At 34.7% G+C, this 14,223-nt stretch overlaps 1 long non-coding RNA gene across 3 annotated transcripts in view; it reads left to right on the top strand.

The window, feature by feature from the left end:
- The window catches only part of LOC115933795 (uncharacterized), a 199,649-nt gene that overhangs the window by 40,531 nt on the left and 144,895 nt on the right, over nucleotides 1–14,223 (top strand). For all 3 annotated transcript variants that reach the window (XR_010129644.1, XR_010129643.1, XR_008677768.2), the window contains exon 2: nucleotides 571–688. This is a non-coding gene — a long non-coding RNA (uncharacterized lncRNA). The remainder of the gene's footprint in view (nucleotides 1–570; nucleotides 689–14,223) is intronic.

Here is a 14,223-nt window from a genome sequence, read left to right as displayed (position 1 = left end):
GTGTTTACATAATTCTGCTTCAAGTGACACAGCCAATATGTGGTAGAATTTGAATGCAGTGTTTATGATTAACAAGTCCATGCTATTGACTATTTTACAAAATTTTACATTGGTATAGAAATTGTGTGTGTATGTGTACATATATATGTATTGTGGAAATATATGTATACATATATATGGTGGAAAAGTCATTTTATACTTTTTGTAGTATGACCAAATAATATAAACAGAGAGGACAGTCATAGATGCCTAGAAAAACATATATATTTTAAAAATTAACTATAGTTAATTTTTAATTAACTATAACTATAATTAAAAATTAACTATAGTTATTCTTTATGGGTGATTTTAATGGGGACTTTCACTTAGAGCAATATAGTGGTTGAAAATGTTTGAATTTGTACTTCTATTAATTTATATTCAGGAAAAACAATTAAAATCTTAAAATTCAGTGAAATGGCTTCATTAATATGGAGATTATGAAATAATAGACTTACAATACCTTAAGACTTTACTATACTCAATCAGTCGTATTCTCCCAGTGTTCACATTATGGACGCTTTTGTGTAGCAGATATACATTCATACTTTGAGGCGGCTGGCAAGATGGCGGAATAGAAACAGCTTCGGTCTGCAGCTCCCAGCGAGATCAACCCAGAAGGCGGGTGATTTCTGCATTTCCAACTAAGGTACTTGCTTTGTTCTTGAGAGTTTGAAGCTTACATTGTCTAAAAAGTTGGGATTCAAAGTGACAGTTGATCCTGACTCACACGTCAAAATAATTCAAGAAATTTCCTTAAGCCCTATCGTGCTTTAAAATCAACATGTCTGGGAATGTAAATTAGTATCGTCATTAGAGAAAACAGTATGGAGGTTCCTCAAACAATTAAAACTAAAATTACTGTATGATCTAACAATCTCATTACTGGCTATATATTCAAAGGATATGAAATCAGTGTGTTAAATAGTTATATGTATTCCCATGTTTACTGCAACATTATTAACAATAGCCAAGAAATGGAATCAACCTAAGCGTCCATCAACAGATAAATGAATAAAGAAAATGTGGTATACATACACAATGAAATACTATTCAGCCTTAAAAGAGGGGGCAATTCTGTCGTTTGTGACAACATGAATAAATCTGGAGGACACTAATGTTAAGTGAAATAAGTTATGCACAGAAAGATAAATACTGCATGATCTCACTTACATGTGCAATCTGAAAAATGTCAAATTCAGGAGCAGAGAGTAGAATGGTGGCTACCAGGGGTTGGGGGGTGATGGAGGGATTGGGGAAATATTGGTCAAAGGATACCAAATTTTATTTAGACAGAAGAGATTAGTTCAAGAGCTCTGTTGTACAACATGGTGACTATAGTCAATAACAACGCATTCTATACTTGAAAACTGCTAAGAGATTTTAAGTGTTCTCACTACAAATATGATATGTAAGGTTGAAAAAAAAGATCACCATGGCAAAGACCATGTTTATTTTTGTTCAGTAAATACTTCATTTATTTGTATTTGTTGGTTCTCATCTTCCCCATATAATTGAAGTATTATGCTTATTGGTGAAAATTAGAGAAAATATATTTAAAAATTTTAAAGAATATAATTTTTTTTTTTGAGACGGAGTCTCTCTCTGTCCCCAGGCTGGAGTGCAGTGATGTGATCTCAGCTCACTGCAAGCTCCACCTCCCGGGTTCATGCCATTCTCCTGCCTCAGCCTCCCGAGTAGCTGGGACTATCATTTTTAAAAACTATGATCTTCTTACTCAAAAGTAAAGATTATAGTATGCTATATTTTCTATTTCTAGAATATTTTAAATCTGGTTGCAATTGTATTGCACCCTGATTTTTTGTCAATTAACATTATTTTGACATGCCATTAGTAATTTTTAATAAACTTAATTTTAGCATGTGCACACATATTTATTAAAGTAGTATAATATAACTGGAGTAATTTCTGTTATCTCAATTATTCCCCTTTTAAATAAGGCAAAAGTAATTTTTGTTTATTTGTGTTTTTTCTTAGTGTGCATTTCTGATTATTTTCCTAGGCAAGTTTTGCTCCCCCAGACTTATTGAGGTATAAATGACAAATAATAATTGTATATGTTTCAGGTGTACAACAGGATAATTTAGATGGATGTGTACACAATCAAGCTAATTAACATGTTTATCACCTGATATAGTTACCTTTTGTGTGCATGTGTGTAGTGAAACACTTAAGATCTACTTTATTAGCAAATTTCAAGTATACAATACAATATTATTAACTATAGTCACCATGCTGTAATGCTTTAAAATACTCTATTTTATTTCTCTAGCTACTATATGATTTTTTTAAATTTGCTTTTTTTAGAAAGTTCATTTTTAGTATATAAAAACACTACTGATATGTTGTTTTGTATCCTGCAACTTTACTGAGCTTCTTTATTAGTTCTAACAGTTTTTTTGTGGTGTCTTTAGGGCTTTTTATATATAAAATCATATCATCTGCAAACAGCTACAGTTGCACTACCTACTTTCTAATTGGGATGCCTTTTATTTCTTTCTCTTGACTAATTGCTCTGGCTAGGACTTCTAGTACTATGTTAAACAAGTGATGACACTGAGCATCTTCATTTTGTTGTTAATCTTAGACATAGCTTTTAGTTTTTCAACATTAAATATGATGTTAGCTCTTGGCTTAGACAAGTTTTTTTTAAGTTAAATTAGTTCTAAGATTATAGCTGCTCAAAACCTAAGAAACCAGCTATTTAACATAACGCTATTCAAAACCAATAGTTACTTGAAAAAGGAAACACTTTGCTATTCTGACAGATTAAATTGTGCTTTATTATTTTACGTTAAATAACTTGTATTTTGATGCTAAGAATCACATATTTTCTTTGACTTTTTAATGTGCTATGCCTTACAGCTGAATTCAAATCATGGTAGCTTTGTATTAAAGTAAACGATGTCTATAACAATTGCTTTGATTTCCATAACCATAATAATTATCATCATGATCCTCATCCGAATAATTATCAAAAGTTTGAGAACTCAAATCCTAAATGATAATATTCCATATTTTTAATGTTAAGCTAATGTGTCACATTCCCTACAGCATATTTTGTTAATAGATTTGCACAGGATCGGTGTGAAATCTCCTTTTCTAAGAAAGTTACAGGTGGAAAATTTGAAGAAGGTATCCCTCTTCTCTAGCATACATGATTGTTATTAAGCAATTTTGTTATAGCCTCTTTAATACTTCTATTATTCAGGACTCTCCAGAGAAACAAACTAAGGATGTGTGCATGTGTACTTGTTTATTATAAAGAGTTGGCTCACAAGATTATGGAGACCGACGTGTCCTAAGATTTGCAGGGAAAGTCAGCAGAATTGCTGGAGTCTCAGAATTGCTGATGGTGTGATTCTAGCCTAAAGACCTGCAGCCTCAAGACCCAGGAATTGCCAATGTTTCAGTTCAATTCTGAAGGCAGGAAAAAGCTGAAGTCTCAGTTTAAAGTCAGTCAGGCAGAAGAAATTTTCTCTTACTTAAGAGATCAGCTTTTTCTCATTATTCAGGCCTTCAATTGATTGGATGAGGCCCACTTGCATTGGGGAGGGCAATGTGCTTTACTCAGTATGCCACTTTAAATGTTAATGTTATCCAAAAACACACTCACAGAAATACCCAGAATAATGTTTGAACAAATATCTAGGTACTTCATGGCCAATTCAGTTTACTTATAAAATTACCCATTACAATATTCATATCTATTGAGTAATCACTCTATGAGAGGCACTTTTCTCAGGACTTTATGTGTAGTAATTTATTGAATACTCGTAAGCCTATGAATTCTTATTTTTTTTTTCTCATCTATTTTAAAAGTAAAGATCAGGTAACTTGACCAAGAGCAAAAAGCTGAAAAAGGTAGTGTTAGGATTTCAATTCCAGTTTTCACAAAGTTTGCATTCTTTATTACAATCCAACACTGCTTCTCCTGATTGGGCAATTTTGGTTACAAAAGGGATTGTCAAAACTGTAATGTTTACTTCTGAATACTTCCCAGAGTGAAAAAATGTACTAACATTATGTTTAGACAATAGGTATAAATTGGGACAATAAGTTGGAGGTAGACTCACCACAAATAAATTTTTGGTAAAAGAGCTATTCCATAGCTATATAAGATTGCATACCTTCTACTACTCATTGTAATAAGAGTAAGAATTTTAGAATAAACATCCTCGCATTTGACTCAGTATGCAGAGGTGACATGGCTAAATGAAAAATATGAATTCAAGGCAGCCTTATTAGTTACAGAAGGACCTGTAGGGCCAAAACAAACACATAAACATTCTCAAGGGCCACAACTAAAGCAGAGAGCTGGCACTTTGTAGAAAACATTAGAAGGAGACCCTGAATTGAAAAATCAACTGATAAAGATTCAGTGGTTAAGATGTACTTGCAGCATTGAATATACAAAGGCTAACTTAATAGTAAAGACTTTGAAACAATGAAGTTGAATTCTAGTATTTGGGGTACAAAGAAATAAAGGAATGCTGGATCCTCAAAGTAGAATCTGTAATAATGAAAAAGGTATAAAATCGAAACTAGCCCAGAAAATATACCCAGCCCTTGAAAAGTCTCCTAGATTTGTGGTAGTCCCTTGGCATCTGTGGGGAATTCATTTCGGGACCTCGCACAGATATCCAAGTCCATGGATGCTCAAGTTCCTCATATAAAATATTTTAGTGTTTGCATATAACCTATGCACATCCTCCTGTATACTTTAAACTATCTCTAGATTACTTATAATACCTAATCCAATGTATGTGCTGTATAAATAGTTGTAATTTAGGGAATAATGACAAGGAAAAAAGTCTGTGTGTGGTCACTATAAACACAATTAATTTTTTTTTTTTTTTTTTGAGACAGAGTCTGGCTCTGTCACCCAGGCTGGAGTGCAGTGGTGCCATCCCAGCTCACTGCAACCTCCGCCTCTCGGTTTAAGGATTCTCCTGCCCCAGCCTCCCAAGTAGCTGGGACTACAGGCATGCGCCACCATGCCTGGCTAATTTTTTGTATTTTTAGAAGAGACAGGGTTTCACCATGTTGGCCAGGATGGTCTCGTTCTCTTGACCTCATGATCCGCCCACCTCAGCCTCCCAAAGTGCTGGAATTACAGGTGTGAGCCACCGTGCCTGGCCTTTTTTTTTTTTTTTTTTTTTTTTTTTTTTTTGAGACAGAGTCTCATCCTGTTGCCCAGGCTGGAGTGCAATGGTGCAATCTCGCCTCACTGCAACCTCTGCCTTCTGGGTTCAAGCGATTCTCCTGCCTCAGCCTTCCGAGTAGCTGGGATTACAGGCATGCCACTACACTCAGCTAATTTGTTGTATCTTTAGTAGAGACAGGGTTTCACCATGTTGGCCAGGCTGGTCTCGAACTCCTGACCTCATGATCCACCCACCGTGGCCTCCCAAAGTTCTGGGACTACAGGCGTGAGCCACCGCGTCCAGCCAAAAAATTTTTAATATACGGTTGTTTAAATCCATGTATATAGAACCCATGTATTTGGAAACTGCTGAAGTTTTCAGTTGCTTTGTAAGAAAATTTGGGATACTGCCATCAGAAACACAGTCTATATCTCTTATAATTTTGTTCATTCATTTTAGAAGTACTATATTAATTATATATTGTTGTAAATTACTCCAATATTTAGCAACTTAAAACTGCAAACATTTATTATCTTAGAAATCCTGTAGATCATCAGTTTGGGAGCAGCTTAGATGGCTGGCATTGGCTCAAGGTCTCATAACTGTGTAGTCAAGCTGTGGGCTGGGCCTGAATTCTCCTCTAAAGGCTTGGCTAGGGCAGAATTTGCTTCCAAAGTCACTTGCAAGATTTTTGGCAGACATCAATTTCGTGTGGGCTGTTGGACTGATAATGTCAACTCACTGTTGGCTGTTGGCTCTATGGACTTTTCTGTAAGACAACTCACAACATGGTAGCTGGCTTCACCCAGAGCAAATGATCTAAGACAAATTGAGGAAGAGTGCACCTCAGACATATGACCTAATCTCAGAAGTAATATTACTTATGATGTATTTTTAAGAATGCTTTATTGAAATGATCTACAAAATTTGCAAATATTTAATGTACACATTTTGATGAGTTTGAACATATGTATACACCCCTGATATCATCCCCACAATCAAGGTACTAAACATACCCATTACTTCCAGAAATTTCTTTGTGTTCTGTTGTGTTTTCTTGTATGTGTCTCCGTGTGTGTGTATATGTGTGTGTGTGATAAGAATACCTTAACACGAGACCTATCCCCTTAACATATTTCAAAGTGCACAATACTGTATTGTTAATTATAGTTACCATGCTGTACAACATATTTCTATACCTTATTTGTCTTGCATAACTGAAACTTTACATCCATTTAGCAACAATTTCCCATTTCCTCCTCCCCCATCTACTAACAACCAGTATTCTATTTTCTGCTTGTATGAATTTGACTACTTTAGATACCTCATATACGTGGGATTATGCAGCATTTACCCTACTATGACTGGCTTATTTAACTTAGTGGTATATCCTCTAGGTCCATTCATGTTGTCTCAAATAGAATTTACTTTTTTAAGGCTGAATAATATTCCACTGTATGTATACAACATTTTCTTTATTTATCTTTCAATGGATATTTGAAATGTTTCCATATCTTGGCTATTGTGAATGATGCTGCAATTAACAAGGGGGTGCAGATATCTCTCCAAGATTCTGATTTCAATTATTTCATATATATACAATCAGAAGTAGAATTTTGGGATCACAAGGTACTTCTATTTTTAATTTTTTTTGGAAAATATCTATACCATTTTCTATGTTATCTAAACCAGTTTACATTACACCTAATAGTGTCTAAAGAATTACAATTTCTTTACATCTTCACTAACACTTATCATTTTCATTGGAAATGAGTCACTGAATCCAGCTCACACACAAGACAAGGTAATTATATACAGGGCTGAATACCAAGAGGTAGAGATGATTGGGGTTCATCTCAGAGGCTGCCTTCTACAGGGTCCCCTGTAACTCCCAATGATTCACACCCCTCTTACATTTGAGATATACTGTCTCATTTCCAAGGCCACTCAAAGTCTCATTTTACTATAGCATCAGCACAAACTCCAAAATCTTATTCTTTAAATGAGGTCCAGGTGTTGATAAGGCTTCTCAGGTGTAATGTCTTAAGTACAACTATTTGAACACAGTTTATCTTGACCTGTGAAATTGAAGATGTAAACTATCTGTTTCCCTGCCACACACCTGCCATTCAATGGTGGGATAGACACAGGATAACCACTGTAGACACTCGTATTAAAAACCCTAAAACTAGGAAGCTCAAGTGAGTCACTGGTCTGTAGAATTCCTGAAATTCAAGTGGACTACTGTTGAGAGTTTCTTAAATAGTTTCGAGGCCTGGGAATAAATCTCCATGGCTCTGAAATCTACCTTTTAGGCTCTTTTAAGTCATGTTTACTTTTGTATGAAATGTGGCACATATTCACAGCTGAGCAGTCCTCTCAGCCTGCTTCGCATTTCCAATATTCATTGGAATTTGTTTCCATTCTAATTGTTAGAATCTCATTTCTTCCTAATCAATGTCATAACTTTAATAAAAGAGAGCCTAACATGTTTAAGAGTTCATCGTGCTTGTGGTCAGCCACCCAAAATATTAAACTTTAATTTTTAGAAATATTGGTCCTGTGGCTTCAGGAAGAGAGCTCTTTTTCTCCAGGTCATTCATAAAGGCTTTCATGTCTCTTATGTAAGGCCTTGAGCTAGGAGTTTAAAGTAGCAAGCTTATCATTGTCTTTCCTTAAGCATTCCAGTGCAGTTAGATGCAACTAAACAAACAACCATATAATTCTCTTATTTTAACTGTAATATTCTGTGAGGGCAAATGCATCATCACCCAGAGCCTTGCCTATATTAGAAGCATCTTAGCGTGATAATTTGAGTAACTGTTTTGCCACTGCATGCCATGTACTTTCAGTGCTTTCTTTACCACTGGAAGCAAAGTCAATGTTTTTATATCAAATCAGATTAGAGAACTCATGTTCTATGGTTTGAATATGTCCCCTCCAAAATTAATATGTTGCTAGTGAGATAGTATTGAGGTGGAACCTTTAAGAGGTAATTGAGCCATAAGAGCTCCTCCCTCACATATGTGATTAAAGCCTCTACTAAAGAAGCTTCACACGGTGTTCAGTCTCTTGCCCTTCCACTTTCCACATGAGGACACAGTGTCCCCCCATCCAGAGAGTAAAGCCCTCACCAAATAACTGAACCTGTCAGCACCTTTATCTCGGACTTTTCAGGATCCAGAACTGTGAGAAAGCAATTTCTTTTCTTTATAAACTACCCAATTTATGATATTTTTTGTTACATTAGCACAAAGTGGACTAAGACATCATCTCATAAATCATAGAATCAATTTAGAGAACTCATCCTTAAGAGTCTTTTTCTGGAATCATTCCCAATGCTGAATTACGTGTCACTTAGGGTTCAATCAGAGAAGTGGAACCAATAGTAGATAATAGAGATCGCTACTTACACCATTATTAATTCCTTAACCCAAAACTCCAAGGTCCACATGTCATTTTCCTGAAATAACATCAATTGTGGAAGAAACTTTGTGTCCTTTTGTTAGGCTCAGGTAATCGATCCTGACTCTCCTCTCATGGTCAGCCAATTAATATCATTTAGCTTGTAATGTCCGTTGATCAGGGATACTCAGATTCAGCTGACAAATTTCCAGAATTTTGAACTTTAGGAAGAGAAAGTTGGGTCTCTACCACCAAAGAGACCTCTAGTTAAATAAATTGGTCCATACTTTCCAGATCTCTGAATATTAAAAACAAGGTATAGTGCAGTCATGCCATGTTGAAACAATTTTTTCTCTAAAAGTGTTTATTACTATATTTAATTTGTATAAACTGAGTTTCTCTAAAGTCTCAAAAAACCAAAGATATATTTCTACAAGGTGATCTCTTTCTGCCTATGTAGAGAAGTGGCTAGACGCTTCTTCAAATTGGGAAAGACCAAAGGTCTTTATTGTGTTTGGTGAAGGAGAAGAAGAAATATTCCTGCTTCCCTGGTCTTAATATTATCAAAATCTCTCTCACAGTTTCTCAACAGCTTTTATGAAAACAAATTCAAAATATTGGAAGAAGTGACTGACACCAGATGTACAGATATTAATGCAAGGACACAGGAAATACAAAAAAGCAAGAAAATATGACACATCCTAAGGGACACAATAATTATCCAGCAATAGATCCCAATCAAAAAGAAATTAACACATTCTGGGAAAAGTAATTTAAAGTATTGATTCTAAAGAAGTTCAGGGAGATCAAGAGAATTTTGAAAAGCAATTCAAATAAATTGAAAAAACAATTCAGGATATAATAATAAATTAATAAGATAGATATCATAAAAAAAGAACCAAACAAAATTTCTGGAACTTAAGAATTTATTGAATAAATGCAAATAAATACATTTAAAAGCTTCACCAATAGACTAGATCAAGTAGAATTAAGAATCTCATAACTTGAAGACAGACAAATATAAAAGAATTTTAAAAATGAATAAAGCCTTTGTAATACATGGGACACCATAAAGCAACCAAATTTTTTCACTATTGCAGTTCCAAAGAGCAAAAAGAAAAGGAAAAGGTTAGAAAACCCATTTAACAAATAATAGATGGAAACTTCCTAAGTCGAGCCAAATATTTAGACATCAAGATAGAGAAGGCTCTGAGATCACCAAGCAGATATAATGCAAAAAGGTCTTCTCTATGGCACATTACAGTCAAACTGTCTAAAGTCTAAGGCAAAGGGAGAATTTTAAAAACTGGAACAGTATAATGTCTTTAAAGAAACTTGCATTAGACTAATGGAAAATTACTCAGCAGAAATCTTACAGGCCAGTAGAAATGGAATAATACATTCAAAGTGCTGAAAGAAAGTAAAAACCTGCCAGCCCAGGTTTTTGAAGGCATCAAAATTAGCCTTCATAAAGAAAGAAATAAATTATTTCCCAGACATGCAAAAGCTGAGCGAATTCATCAACACTAGTTAAGTCCTATGAGAAATACTCAAGAAACCCAGAAGTGAAAGGACGGCAATATGATCATGAAACCACACAAAGGTATAAAACTCAATGGTAAAGCATACACAGAAAGGAGAAAGAGAGGATTCAAATGGTACTACAGAGAAAACTACCAAAGCACAATGACAAACAATGGCAGAAAAAGGAACAAAGAATACACGAAACACCCAAAAAACAATTAACAATATGACAGGAACAAAACCTGTTATATCAATAATATCAGTAATAACTTTGAATGTACATGGATTAAATTCTCCATTTAAAAGATAGAGACTGAATGAATTTAAAAACATGATTCAAGTATATGCTGCATACAAGAAATGCACTTTACCCGTAAAGATACGTATGATTGAAAGTCAAGGAATGTAGGCCAGGCGTGGTGGCTCATGCCTGTAATCCCAGCACTTTGGGAAGCCGAGGTGGGAGGATCAGGAGGTCAGGAGATCGAGACCATCCTGGCTAACGGTGAAACCCCGTCTCTACTAAAGAAAATGCAAAAAATTAGTCAGGCATGGTGGTGGGTGCCTGTAGTCCCAGCTACTTGGGAGGCTGAGGCAGGAGAATGGCATGAACCCAGGAGGCGGAAATTGCAGTGAGCTGAGATCGCACCACTCCACTTCAGCCTGGGTGACAAAGCGAGACTCTGTCTCAAAAAAAAAAAAAAAAAAAAAAAAAAAGAAAGAAAGTAAAGGGATGTAAAAAGATATTCCACACAAGCAGAAAACACAAATGAGCATAAGTAGAGATGCTTATATCTGATAAAACATATTTAAGCCAAAAACAGTTAAAAAAAAGACAAAGAAGGTTGTTATATAATGTTAAAGGGATTAATCTAACAAGAGGATATGAGAATTCTAAATATATATGATGTATATGCACTCAACATGGAGCATGGAGATTCATAAAGCAAATATTATTAAATTTAAAGATAGAGAGAGTCCAATACAATAATAATGGGGGATTTCAATACCCCACTCATAGCACTAGACAGATCACCTAGATACAAAACACAGAAACATTGGATTTAAACTGGACTTTAGACCAAGTGAACCTAACAGAAATGTGTAGAGCATTATATTCAGCAGCTGCAGAATACACATTCTTCTTGTCAGCACATGGAACATTCTCAAGGATAAACCATATATTAGGCCACAAAACAAGTCTCAACAAATTGTTAGAAATCAAAATCATATCAAGTATCTTAAGTATTTTCTCAAACCGCAATAAGATGAACTGGAAATAAATACTAATAATAACTCACAAAAACTTTACAAATACATAGAAATTAAACAATGTGTTCCTGAATGACCATTGGGTCAATGGAGAAATTAAGATAAAAATTTGGAAAAAAATAAGTCTTGACACAAATGAGATTAAACCACAACAGATCAAAACCTGTAGAATACAACAAAAGCAGCACTAAAGTGGAAGTTTATAGCAACAAATACCTACAGCAAAAAAGTAGAAATATTTCAAATAAACAATTTTATGATGTCCCTAAAAGAACTAGAAGAGTGAGAATACATAAAACCTAAAATTATCAAAAGGAAAGAAACTGTAAAGATCAGAACAGACCTAAATGAAATATAGACTAGAAAACAATACAAACCATCAAGGAAATGAGAAGTTGGTTCTTTGAAGATATAAACAAAACTGATAAATTCCCTCCTAGACTAACAAAGAAAAGAAGAGAGAGCACCCAAATAAACAAAATCAGAACTTTAAAAAGACGTTACAACTGATACCACAGAATTACAAAAGATTATCAGAGACTAAATGCTAGGTATGAGGCTATGAATCAGAGGCTATATGCTATATGAAAAACTATATGCTAACAAACTGAAAATCCAGAGGCAATAATTTCTGGAAATGTACAACCTACCAAGATTGAATGAAAAAGAAATAGGAAACATAAACATACCAATAATAAGTAACAAGACTGAATCTGTAAAAAAAAGTCTCCCAACAAAGAAAAGTGTAGGATCTGATGAATTCACTGCATAATCCTACAAAATATATAAGAAAGAACCATTACAAATCTTCTGCAAACTATTCCAATAAAATTGAAGAGGAGGAAATACTTCCTAACTCATTCTACAAGTCTAGCTTAACCTTAATAACAAAAGCAGATAAGCACGCAACAATGACAACAACAAAAACTACAGGTGACTATCCCTGATACACATAGATGCAAAAATTCTCAATGAAATACTAGCAATCTGAATTTAGCAGTGCATCAAAAAGACTATACACCATGATAAAGTGGCACTTATCCCAGGGATGCAAGAATGGTTTACCATATGCAAATCAATAAACATGATACATCACATAAATAAAATAAGGTCAAACACCATATGATTATCTCAACAGATGCAGAAAAAAAGATAAAATTTAACATCCCTTCATGATAAATACTCTCCACAAACTAGTCATAGTCAACATATTAAAAGCCATATATGACAAACCAAACAGCATTATACTGAACGGGGACAAGTTGAAAGCTTTTCTTCTAAGAACTGGAACAAGACAAGGTGCCTACTTTCACCACTCCTGTTCAACATAGTACTGGAAGTCCTATCCAGAATAATCATGCAAGAAAAAAAATAAAGGACAACCAAATTGGAAAGAAGAAAGTCGAATTGTGCCCTTTTGTAGATGACATGATTTGAAATTTAGAAAAGGATCCCACCAAAATCTCTTAGAGCTGATAAGCAAATTTGGTAAAATTTCAGAATATGAAATCAACATACAAAAATCAATAACATTTCTATGTATCAATAAAGAAATTAAGAAGGAATTCAATTTACAATAGCTACAGAAAAACACTTAGGAAATCATTTAATCAAGGGAGTAAAAGCGCACTACAAGAAAAACCACAAAACATTGATGAAAGAAATTGGAGAGGACACAAACAAATGAAAAAAAATTTCATGCTCAGAGATCACAAGAATTAATATCATTATAATAACCATACTACCGAAAGTAATATAAATATATATAGAATGAAATCTCTACATAGTTTCAGTGTTATTTTTCACAAAAATAGAAAAACCATAAAATTCATATGAAACCAAAAAAGAGTCAGAGTAGTCAATCTAATCCTAAGCAAAGTGAACAAAGCTGGAGGCATCACACTACTTGACTTCAATATATATTACAAGCGTCTGGGCATGGTGGCCCATGCCTGTAATCCTATCACTTTGAGAGGCCGAAGTGGCAGGATTGCTTGAGCCCAGGAGCTCATGATCAAGCAATATGGTAGGAACTCTTCTTTACAAAAAAATTTAAAATAATTAGCCATTTGTGGTGGCATGCACATTTAGTCCAAGCTACTTGAGAAGCTGAAGTGGATCACTTGAGCCTGGGAGCTCCAGGATACAGTGAGCTGAGACTGTGCCACTGTACTCTAGCCTCTGTGACAGAGTGAGATCCTGTCTCAAACACACACAAGCACACACACAAGCGCACACACACACATACACACACACACACACACACACATATATATAGATATATAGATATATATCAAGGCTATAGTAACCAGAACAGCATGGTATTGGTATGAAAATAGAAACACAGACCGAGGGAACAGAAGAGAGTACCCAGGAATAAATCCATATAGTTATAGTTAATTGTTTTTCAGCAAGGCACCAAGAACATACACTGGGGAAAGCACATTTCTCCAACAAGTGGTGCTGGGAACATTGGATATCCGTATGCGGAAGAATAAAACTGATGGTCTGGGCAATGATTTTATGGTTAAGACCTCAAAAGCACAGACAACTAAAACAAAAGTAAACAAACAGGTCTATATTAAACTAAAAGGCTTCTGCATAGCAGATGAAACAACCAACAGAGCAAAGAGGCAACCTGTTGAATAGGAGAAAATATCTGCAAACTATTCATCCTGACAAAAGACTAACATCCAGAATATACAAGAAACTCAAACAACTCGACAATATAGAAACAAACAATTGCATTAAAAAGTGGGCAAAAAAATGAATAGATAATTTTCAAAAGAGGATTACAAATATTTAACAGTATATG

This window comes from Gorilla gorilla, chromosome 11, assembly GCF_029281585.2.
Source record: "Gorilla gorilla gorilla isolate KB3781 chromosome 11, NHGRI_mGorGor1-v2.1_pri, whole genome shotgun sequence".
Lineage (NCBI taxonomy): Eukaryota > Metazoa > Chordata > Mammalia > Primates > Hominidae > Gorilla > Gorilla gorilla.
The sequence above is the reverse complement of the archived record's forward strand: the minus strand, read 5'-3'. Positions and strand labels throughout refer to the sequence as shown.